Source organism: Bombus vancouverensis, chromosome 11 (assembly GCF_051014615.1).
Source record: "Bombus vancouverensis nearcticus chromosome 11, iyBomVanc1_principal, whole genome shotgun sequence".
Classification (NCBI taxonomy): domain Eukaryota; kingdom Metazoa; phylum Arthropoda; class Insecta; order Hymenoptera; family Apidae; genus Bombus; species Bombus vancouverensis.
In genome coordinates, this window is record NC_134921.1 from 11,230,314 (window position 1) to 11,242,451 (window position 12,138).

General features: G+C 48.7%; 1 protein-coding gene across 1 annotated transcript in view; it reads right to left on the minus strand.

Annotated features, from left to right (window-relative positions):
- Positions 1–12,138, minus strand: part of LOC117154673 (uncharacterized) — a 40,414-nt gene that overhangs the window by 14,532 nt on the left and 13,744 nt on the right. The window lies entirely within an intron of this gene.

Consider the following 12,138-nt stretch of genomic DNA (forward strand, 5'->3'; position numbering starts at 1 on the left):
AAATTTGCTAGATGCTGATAAATGCAATAAACGAGCGGCAGCGGGTTGTCTCAAAAACGTGTTGATACACGTTGCATCGTTAGTCGTCTTCCTTCGTAAAAGGATGTAACGCAACACTGGCATTAATAAATTTAGGAAACATTTATGTACATAATAATAAGCTTCTAGGTAAAAAAGATATCGATATAGCGCATTATATGCATCTGTGTTTTCTCACGGTTGCTAAACATAGCGAGGAGAAACAGCGGAGGAGAGTAACCTCGGTCGTTGAGCAATACTCGAAACGTATTATAGACGTCTAGACGATCGTCACGCGTAGGATTGGCGAAGAAAGTGCAAACTCCCGCCGCGAAATCGTCCATCAATGTATTTATCGCGCTTTCGATTCGAATTCGCGGAGGAGTGGAAGGGTAATTCGAACAAAAGGTAAAAATTTGTCGGGACGAAGCGAACGCCGAGACGGCGTCGAGGAACGCGTCGCCGCGGTGAATTATAGCGTTGGGAAATCTCGTGTTGCCGGCCCATTCCGGGGGATTGGAATTCCGATAGAACAATATTAATATGGTGGTCGACAAAAGCGCGTCTCGCGGCAACGACATTGACGAAAGAGGGACGGAGGAGGTTAAAATACGAGGGAAAGAGAGAGGAGACACGTTCTCGGCGTGTGTTTCGGTGGAATGTCGCAGGCGTGACAAGAGGCCGTTAAGAAGAGTCTCGGTCCGATTGGGTAAGCGGATGCGGTCACTCCGGATGATTTAGCGCGACGTCCACCGTCATCTCGTGAAATATGCGCCGGTCCGGCTCGAGGTCATTTAAAAGTCTAATCCGCGGCGGTACGATCGTCGTTATATTCGTCAATAACGGCGGCGATACGTTGCCTCGAGTACTCGCGAACCGAAAGAACGGGCACGGACGTCGCAACCGCCATGATATCCTTCTCGTCTCTGGCGAATCGATCGATGGACGTAAATCGCGTACGCGACGATAGCCGTTCGACGATACGTAGAGTAGAAGGAGCAACGAGTTGCAATTTTCAAGGCAAGATTGGCAAAAAACTGGAACTCTTTGGTTTAAGGGAGACGACGAGCTAGTTGGCAGAGAAAGGTGCAACAGTCGGATCGAGTGGAGTCGATCACAGAACGAGGCGAGTATTCGCGTTCGTTCACGAAGCTAAAGTCAGACAGGATATAGCGACGTACAGGTTAATATAGCCTCGATCGTTCTGGGATGGGAATGGCGGAGCCAGCGCGGCGATCGTGTACTATCCGAGAGGAGGGAAGCGGATGAGAGCGAGCGAGCACGGGCATTAATTAAAAAGGTTGCGCATTAAAATGATTTGTTTTAATTGGCTGAACGCGCTGAGGTATTTATGGCCTCGCGGTCCTTCGCTCGGTCTGTCGGTCTGCGGCCTCTACAACGAACGTCGACTCGGACTCGACTTCTTCTTCTGCCTCTCCTTCTCTTCCTCCTCCCCGATTCCCCTTCCCCGATGCTTTCTCGGCTCGTTTTCTCTTCGCCTTCCTCGCCTTTCTCGCCTTCCTCGCCTTCCACGTCCTCCACGCCTTCCTCGCCTTCCTCACCGACAGTCTTTCCTGCCGTGCCAAGTCCTTCGCGGCCTAGTCCCCTCCGCCCCTGACCTCTTCGATTATCTCGAAATCGGACGATCGTTCATTCCGACTAGCCACGAGAGCTAAAAGCCGATTCTCTTCTGGCGTACAGCAGAACCGAGGGCGATTCATAAATATCGAGCCACGACAAGTGGATCTTTATTACCAGGAATGATTTACGCGCGACTTGGCCGAGCTCTTTCTTCGACTCTGTCACCGACGCGACATATCTACGAGGCTAGCCTGCCCCCATCCTCGAAACTGGCAAGTCGCTTCTTTCCGTAATTTAACAACGTTTCCCTTTTCTTTCACTCCCTCTCTCTCTCTCTCTCTCCCTTTTTCTTTTCTCTCTGTAGCTCTTCCTCTGACGGTTCGCCTGGCTCGTTTCGGTTAGACAACGAGATGGTCCTCGGTTTCGTTCAACTACGTACGAGACACGCGAGCCTGGCGAACCGCGAATCGCGAAGAGAGCCGAGCGTGGAAGAGGGAAACTCGCCGCGATATCAAGCGAAGCGGCCGAACGAAGAAACGAACGGTTAAAAGGTAAATACTCGCAGAGCCTACGGCTCGCTGGAGAGTCGAGGCTGCCGCGGTGGGTGGAATCAACGTTTCCAGCGGACGATGGCTAAGGTGGGATCGTGATGGGCCGTGATGGTGGTGTGGCCGTGGAACGATGCCGAAGAGGAGGCAGGACCAAAGTGAACCGAAGGTGATGCATGGCCGACGGTTTCTACGGCGGGGCCGCAGACGAAGAAATAAAGAATAAGAAGAATATCCGCTTCGTCGGGTCCAGAGCCGGCCCCCTGGAGCAAACGCTGTCATAACTCAATCCCACCTTCGTCCGTTCGTACGTCCGTACGTCTGTCCCGTACCGTTGCAGGTTGCACCTGCGTTCGTCTCGCTCTTTCTCCGACTTCTCTGCTTACATCGAGTCCTCTCTTTTCATCTCTATCCGTCTTTCTCGGGGCTCGATCTTGATCATGGCCAAGTATACCCTCTCGATGTAAAGTCATCGGGAGATCTTCTTCCTCGCTCAGGTTAGATTCCATCCGTGATTTTCGTGCCAGCTGTGTGACTTTTTCGTGTTCGCGATGCATCGACCGGTACGTCCCACGGAAGATACGCGGCACGCACCGTTCGCGTCCAAACACCACAGCGTCGATAAGACGAACGCCGGTTAACTTTTAACGTTGGACGCGACGTTCGAAGATTTCCTATCGGCGTCGGATGCTTCGTCGTGATCGGATTTTACCGATGTTTCTGCATCCGTGGCAAGTTTAAAGGGAAAAAATCTAACGCGCGAAAGTACATAGAATACTCAAAGTGGAGCAGTCGTCGTGATCTGTAGCAGACGAAAGGAATTTCTATTTACGTTCTATTTCTTTTCTTTTATGCGGAAAAATATAGATCCGCGTGAAAGTCGACGATTTAATTATAACGCATCGAACAGATACGCCTCGAAACGATCGTATTCGAGTCAGATCCGCGCGCATCGCGCTCCAAGAGGAAATCTTATCTTCGTGGAGTCGCCAGACGAAATTCGGCATCCCCGCGCGTACTCTCGACGCTCTGCCACGTCTAAATTCCTCCTCTGTTAGATGCGATTCCGGTAAAACAGCTTTTTGCCGAGCGAACGCGTGCGCACGCAGGACCACCGGCGTATCGCAGTTGTCGTCGACTTAACGTCGATTTCGCTTGAAACGAATTCTGTCCGTCCTCGTTTCGTCAGAGTCAGCAGGATCGAGTCCAGGAACCGGTTTAAGAAGTGATTCACGCGTTATTTAAATGGTATAAATTGGTCGATTCCAAGCGGAGATAAAAGCTCGTAAGACGAATCACGGCTTTAATTATAGATTTCTCAAATTTATGTAAACAAGCAGATAAATCCACGAAGGAACACAGATCGATTCTATCGTGTCTGTGTGTGCGTGTGGGGGGGTGGGGGAAGTGATTTGACGGGCCGAGTCGAAAGCCCGAAATAAATCGATCGATCGTGCAGTTTCGATCCTCCGCAACCCTTCGGACGATAAATCTTTCGGAGGAAAGGCCGGTCAAAGCGGGCTCTCGATCGGCGGCGAGCCATCGTTTGGATTTGGCGCGAATGGAAAGCCAAATCGGAACAAACGATCGAACGACCGGAACGTCAGAGGCTCGACCCCGAAAAGCCAGCTTCATTAGCGCGTACGTGACCGCGCGTCAAAATAAGTTCAAATTAACTCGCGAATCCCAATCAAAGGCTGCCCTGCAGGGACAAACAAAACTGGAATTTCGCTTCTGTCGACCGCCAGGGAGTGGTTTGTTAGTCCCGTATTTGGCGCTGATGCTGTAAGTCGGCGAGAATAAAAAAGAAACGACGAGCGAGAGACGAGGAGAGTCGCGAGGGAGAGATCACGCAGGCAGAGAGAGAGAGAGAGAGAGAGAGAAAGAGAGCGAGCGGGGAGGGATAGGTTGGAAGGGTAGAAGGGTGGGAGGGAGGGAGGGAGGATGGTAGGAACTGGAAAAGGAAATGGGATAGAGCGAGAGATTCTAGCTGCCGCGTCAGGGAGATTAGGGGATCGTAGGGTTGGTTGTTGCCAGTAGAGCCAACGTGGGCACGGAGCGGAGGGGTGGTTAACGCTTCGCAGCCGAGGCTCAGAATAAACAACAATATTATAACGCGAGCTTAATTGCGCCAGAGGGCTCGGTAACGGGCGCATAAATCGGAGCAGCGAGCGCGCGCGCCCTCCAAACTACCCTCCCCGCATCTTCCTCTCTCTTTACCTCCGTCTTCGTCTCTCCGATTCGCCACCCCCTAGAACATGTAGCAGTCTTCCACGAGCCGCTCCCGGAGTAGGATTCATTTACAATAAACATGTCCTCCGCTAATTTCGTCGGTGGAAAAGGAGGAATCTCCGGAACGGAGGAGCGTCTTAACCGTAACGTACGTCGACGTTTCTGCCTTCTCGTTCACCGGAGACGATCATTCGTTAGGGGAAGATCGCGAGTTCTTCGTTATCGAGGATAACCTTACCAGAGATTACGAGCCGAATTTCTACGCGGATATCCGCGTTCTCAGCCATTCGTTACTCTTCCAGCCTTTACGCCAGTCTCGGGCTCGTGGAAAAAATTTTAATTAAATAAAACAACTCGCTGCTCCGGAGAGCGGACCGTATTTTTTATTTCGCTTCTGGATTCGCCTTCTTCCCTCGTTACCGCATTACGAGAACGCGCTGAAGCGGCTTTCACGGAGTATTCGTGTTCACCGTACCGCACCGTACTACACCGCACCGCATCGTACAGCACCGCACACCGCGCGCCAAACTTATCGAGAACAGCGACCCGTGGCGTGCTGCGACGCGATACCGAAAAATTTCCCTCGTTAGATCTAGTTGCGATGCTCGTGGTTTCCCAATGTATTCGCACCTTGGCCCGCCGAGTCAACGCCAATGACGATAAAAGCCGAGAAGAACGTCGAACGAAGCGTCGTCGATGGTGGACAAAAAGAAAGTCCAATGATTCTTTGCTTCGTTTATCCTACCTATATATATATATATATAATTTATTTATTCTTTCTTTTTTTTGTGTGTGCGTGAGTGCATGTATTTTACGAATGGATAGACGCGCGGAGAAGTTAAAAGACGGCCGGCCAAACGAGCAAACGAACAACAGAAGGACGGAGAAGAAAAAACGGTGGATGGAGGCTCGGGGGGATGCGGCGTTTCGAAAAGAGCTTGTAAAGGGATGGAGAGAAAAAGAGAGACAGAGGGGCGGGTTAGGTCTGGGTTAGCGGCCTGCGGCTATATCTACGCGTCCTCGACCGCAGGCCTGTTTTATTTTATGAATCGCAATATTTCACGCGACAACTGGACTCGCGGGGCGGTCACCGCTAAACTGTCTGCATACGGGGGCCGTGCTTACCGCGTGCCACCATACCAAACCATACCACACCGCGTACCATCGCTACCGACCACCATTGCCACCACATAGGAACGAAGAAAACCCATGCTTAACGTACGTACGTTCGTACACAGGCGCGTTCTTGCGACACAATGCGCGCACCGGAGAGACACCTCACTAATACATTTCAATGCGACGAATGCGGTGCAACAGCGTCGTCGCATTGTTCCTCAGGGGGGCATGCAGAAATCTTTCCTCCTCTTTCTTTTCTCTCGCGAGGCCAGCCCGAGCCAGGTCTCCGCCGTTTTGCTCTCCGGCAGCGCGGACAATCCCTCGTAGGATTCAGCAGGCCGGATGTTTAAGGGTGCCTACGGGGTGATCCGTAAAGACGACACCGTGCCTCATTAGCAGCGCCAATGGAGGTGAGAGAAAACGATACACTCACGCACACCGTCCAGACAATGGTAGGATAAGAGACGAGAAGGGTTCGCCGCCGATTCTCCATTCTCTTCGCTCTCTTCGGCCCCTCGAAATTTACGATGATCGGAGATTTATGTACCGCTTCAATTCGAACATGCCTCGCGTTCGAATTAACCGTGCGAAGCTTCCTACTCTGTTTTGTCATTATCTCGGATCCAGTAATCCCCTACTTTTTACATTCCCTCTACGATACGACGGCCAATCTATCGGAGTTTCGAGTTTCCTTTTCCGTTTCGAATACGACGATTAAGACGATCGTTCGAACGATCGGTATAACTTTGATCCATTAACCGGAGGCAGATCGGTTAATTCGCTATTCGTTTCGTCGGTGTCTCAGACACTACGTTCGTTCTATTCGGAAATCCCCTGTTTCTTCGTTTCTTCGTCCCTCTGCGAAACAAACTCCGTCATTTACACGCGTAAATCAAACTTAACCGAATTAAAATCAACACGGACCAAATGGACGTGTGTCCTCGATCCACTCGAATTCATTCAGCGATTACAGAAGTCGGCGTAACGATCGAACGAGCTAATAGCCGCGAAGATGAAAACGCGTCGTTTCTACCCCGCGAAACCAACTACCGTGCGAGAAGCTTTCGTTCGTAAATAGTATCGGGAAAGTGATCCGGTGAAACGTCAACAGGCAGCGAGGTTACGCCAATCTCACCCAGTATGCCTATCTTTACGGCGTTTACCTGACCGGCTACGAAGGAGGTGGACGCGCCATTACTGCTACGGAAGATAAAAGATACGCGCGCGCCACGCCGCGGTCCATATATGTAAATACCTCTGGGGAACTGGCGTACACATCGTCAGGCAGAAACGAGAGGGTTGCCGGTGGGTAGAACGCTGGAAAGGACTGACCAGAGCACGACGAGGAGAAAAGGCCGCGCGGTACGAGAGGCGGAGGGCCCGAGGGTGGAACGAACGAAACGTACGGTCAGTAGCTCGCGTATGTAACATACTATCTTGAATATGCGCATACATCGAGAATTGCCCGCTTATTCCGAGAATTGGTTAGGCGATCGAATGCGCGGGAGCTGCCCGTCTTCTCGTAATTATCTCTCTTCTCTTCTTCCTTCCTTCCTTCCTTCCTTCCTTCCTTCCTTCCTTCTATCCAACCCTTCTTCCCTCCGTTCTTGCCCGTTCGCCGCGCCATTCCTCGCTTTCCTTCTTCCTATTCTTCCTTCTTTTAGTTCTTGCAGCCGCTACCCGCCTCGTGCTCTTCCATTTTTCGATCTTCTTCTTTTATCTCGTTCCTTACCGGTGTCACGTTCTCGACCGATCCCTCGCAATTTCCTCCGGTATCTCGTAACGAAACACACGTCCAGAACCGAACGAACGACATTGAAAACTTTCGAAATTGAGACCGAGCAAAACGTACGAAACGCTAGCTTCGTATAATCGATGATAACAGTTTGTTGCATCCCCGAGAACCTAGCAAGTTTGTGGAACGCCTCTTGCTAGATTGTCTCCTTTTGCTCGGCAAAACGGAGACAGAGTTTGGATTCGACATTGTCGACAACTGACGCGCAACCGACGCTCGCCTTGCCCTCGATTCTTGGCGTAAATGAAGCCGGAGAAAGTCCTAATCAACGTGGCCCGACCGGAAGTTTTAACAACCTGCGGTCGAAATATGACGCGCGGCTCTAGGTACGCGCCTGCTTTGTGCCTCTGACAGCGGACAATGATCGAGCGGCAAGACACTGTTGCGGAAACTTTCCCGATAGACGAGTCGAATTTACGATGGAACCAGGTCAGTCGGTTAGCCTCGACGTGGAAAAGAATTTTTCACGTTCTTGCAACGAGCACGCCTTATAGAATAAAAAGCAATGCATACGTAACGTCAACGTATACGACGAGATAACGCTCGTCGCCAGATGTGTGACAGAGGATAGTTTCTGAAAAAGTAAAGTTACGTTACGGCAGGTCACTGAGAGTGAACGAACCACGTATTATTCAACGATGTATAAATCCACGAAAATTCGTCTCTTTTGCTACCAGCTTTCCGCTACGAACAACTCGCTATCTCCAAAGCGTATTGACCTGCCACACCGTATCGATCAATGACTCGCTGTACAATTAATGTGGTTCGTTCTTTTCGCTTCGCACGGCCACGAACAGCTATTCCCGAAATACACGGTCCTTCGACTTTCGTTCGAATCCGAAGATCTTAACCGCGATCGAGAGCGTATCGCGAACACTCGATCGAACCTGTATCGAAACGCTATGCGTGAACTGCGGAAAAGATCGCGAGGGATATAGTAGGAACGACTATAGGGGTGCCTAATCCCTGGAAATGGCCGGAATCGTGACATTAAGCGAAACCCTTGTCGTTTCGGGCGGAGACGCGGAGACTTCTGACCGATTATTCGGCACGAAGACACGGCTAGATTTGAGAAGGTAACGCGTGTACGAGACGGGATAGCACGAGTGGCAAGAACGACGAGAACCGAACGGAAGGAACGATCAAGGAGGGAGCGAAAAAGGGACGAGGAAATCGAGCCGGGTGAACGAGCGAGCATACGTGTTAACATTTGCTTTATAGCGATCGCTCGGCCAATGGTTTAATACCGGCATCGACGACGCGCCAGAGAAATGTCTCCGGTTCTGTGTACGGTGATGTTTAGTCGCGGGAATCTACGAACGCTAACTTTCCTCCATAGTATTCAGATTTACGTATCACGCAACGAAGAAAAGTATTGGCGCAGATTTTCTCTAAGATTCGCTGGAATTCGGTAAAACGTACGGTTCTTTGTCGATTGTTCTTTTATTTTTTTTTTCTTTTTTTTTTTTGTAAAAGCAGATAAAAGCAGGTATATACGTAGAATAACATTTTTCAGTTACTGATCCAGTTTGAAGACTAAGTGACTTTGAATATCATAATACCACACCTTTAACTGGTAACTGTGATCATTAATCTTGTAAAATAAGATGCAGCAAGTACTTATTACAAGGTATTATTCTATTAATTACTTCATAAATATAAAGACGTTCGTGAAAGGATGAGGTAAATCTTAAGATCCGATAGTTATCGAAGTTATTAAAATCATAACTTCATCTGCCTGTTCCATGCGAGTAAAGTCACCGGTAACCGAGCAGCTCAAGATACGCAAAATCAGTATCGCGACACTGTATCTCATGAGAATCGTCGTACAAACGTTCCTATAAGCGGTACATGTACCATTGATATCTATCATACGCGTATCGCGATACACGTATCTCCGCGCGCAATTAACCTAACTCACGAAGCTCTTTGTAAATGCCTGTTGTACTTCGTTACGTTCGCGTGTTATACTTTTATTAAAATATGGAAGGTGTCCGTGGTGACACGTGGGCGATATTTAAAGAATCTCGTCGAATAACATCGAATGAGACGTCACATCGCTGCTTGGCAGTGATAGTGGCGCAACTCGGACAATGTAAATTTCGAAAGAGAGGCTTTTTAAAATTCACGAAGGAATCTTCGTGAGTCGTTTCAACGACGTTATAAGGCCGACTTGACCCAAGATACGCCACTATTCGCGAAACCAGTATAATCTTGCACTTGTAGCGTCGTAAAACAGCCGAAGATGAGCGAATATCGCTGTAAAACCGACACCAGATTGATGAAATAAGTTTGAAGAAATAATTTTCCCCTTTCACGCAAAACTGATGGAATCATAACGTTCTAAAATTACAATTACAATGTAATCTATATTAATTATGCCAAATTATAATAAAATTATATCACCATAAATATAGAAACACAACGCAGACCTTCTATCGAACGTAAGCAAAATTCGAAACTGTTCGAGTTATTCCGCTATCAACGCCAAGGGCCGATATGGGTTTCTATGAGCTTTTCCTCGTTGCTTTTTAGATGCTGAAATATTACCTACGCTATACGCAATAGCTATCGATTCTTCAACCCGATTCAAATAGCATCGTTAAATACGTATCGCCATGGTCCACCTCGAGCATCTGCTAAAGGTATCGACGATTCGTCCACGTCGTTCCGGCATTGCCTCCTATCCGTGGTCCTTCGAGTCGCGCGACCTCCGCAGCGTAAATTGGCATTAGCGGGATTGGATTCGATCGCATTTTTAATAGGACCCACGGGGCGTTAATCCGCGCTAGTAATTTCGCTAGTGTAACGAAGCATTAGCGAGTACAAGTTTCTAGTTACGTAGGTTGGTACTGGTGGACGCGCGCGCCGGTAGGACGCATACTTGCACGGGCCATAATGCAAGCCCATTAAATGCTAGAATGACCCGTGGGCTTACAGGCCACTATGAGATGTTAATACGAACCGGTGGCAGAGAGCGAGCCGAGTTCCTTCTCGCACCACGGTTTACTCTCGTTCCTCCACCCCCACCACCCCTCCTCACCCGCTCTCCAGAGTTTTCCGTTCCATCTCCGTACTTTCTTCGGCCACTCGCCTCTCCCTCTCGTCTCTCGCTACCCTTGTCCATGGACACGGTCTTTTATTTTATAGTTATGCAGCGAGGACACTTTTACTACGAGAACCCGCGAACGTTTCGTGGTTTCAGCACGCGAGCCCGGCTTTTATTGTCCTGCACTTTTTATCCGCGAACGCAACACCCTTTACTTAGAACGGAAGTCGAGCTCATAGCCATGGTGCAGCACGGTGGTCCCTCGTCTCGAAGACGCTGTAATATTTGCGTTACGATAAGCGAGCGTTTTCTTCCGCTCTCAACGTCGAGTCCCTTAAGGTCAGAATTATACTTAACTGGAATTCAAAAGGGTTAGGCTTCTTTCGTTCAACGATGCTTCTTTCGTTTTATCGATGCTTCGTTCGTTTCTGATCTCGTTGTCAGAAGGTTTAGTCGTTGCGTTACGTTCGTTCTCGTAACATCAGTCTGAGCGACTAACGTTATCGGTATTCTTCAAAACGATCCAAGAAAACGACAAAACACTCGTTTAATTAAACGGAGAGATCGAAAACTCTGTGTTATGCAAGATGGGAACACGTGCCGTAACTTATCGTATATTTCAACCGCGGTCTTCGATCACGCGATCATCGCGATTATAAAATTAATATGATCATTACTCGGGACAATATTAATGGAAAGTGTAGCGAATAGCAGTTGTACGCGTTCGCGGCCTGATATCTTAGCTATAATAAAATTTGATCCATACCGGCTTCGTAACAAGGCGAACATTTACCAACGGCGATACGAGATCTACGCGGTGTCGCGACTACGTAACGATACATACGATACGAGGGGAAACAGCCTTCTGTATTTCGATTCAGGCTACTTTCGAGTAAGCAGCGATGCCCACTTTTGGGGCGTAGCCTAGAATATTTACGATATTACTCTCGCGTCGATGTTAACGCACTCGCAAAGGTAACTCGACGAAAGATAAATAGCTCGGTGAAAGGTAGCGAAGTACAGAGCGGTTTGCATCGAACGCGGTCACGGTTCGTTCGACGACCTACCGATCTACGATCGATGCGATATAATTGTACCTAACTGGAAATCCCGTGATAAATGCGATCCTTTTGTTAGCCGGATAATGCAGCAAGTTTTCTACGTTAAACCCATTGTTGTCACGATACAACGTTTGCTATACGTCATACGAGCCATCCAGAGCTTTCGTACACGAAGAACGTGCCCGAGCAATTACTTTTACGCGCCATTTTCGAACGATCGTTTAAGATTATTAATCGCACGATAATTTTCATCCGGACAGAGACAGCTTCTTCGAAGCGTGCCGATATTCGCTGTAAATAGTGTGGGACTGGGAATTCGTATGGATAACTGGGTGCGTGATAGTCGACCAGATCTTATTTTCATTTCCACGCAGATGATGGAGATCCGAGCGAATATTTATGCTTCAGATAGCTAGTAAAGAGCTGTTGCGGTTTTTACCATTCTAGATGAATATAATATCTCGGTTTTGAGGAACAGAAGGATAAATTATTCGCAACATGACGTCTCAACGTGCATGTACTTACTTCCTTTCTCATCGCGTTACGTACGAAAAAATAGAACGCAACGTCTAAAAGTTGAAAGTTCTCGGACGATTTATCGTTAAGAAACGTACGGACACGCGTATACTATATGATCGAGAACTCGCTGTAAAATCCAACATTCCGACAATTTCGCCGTATTAATTCGAACAGGTCGGATAGGTCGAAGGAGCCTTTTTAAGAAAAGTTGACTTTTAG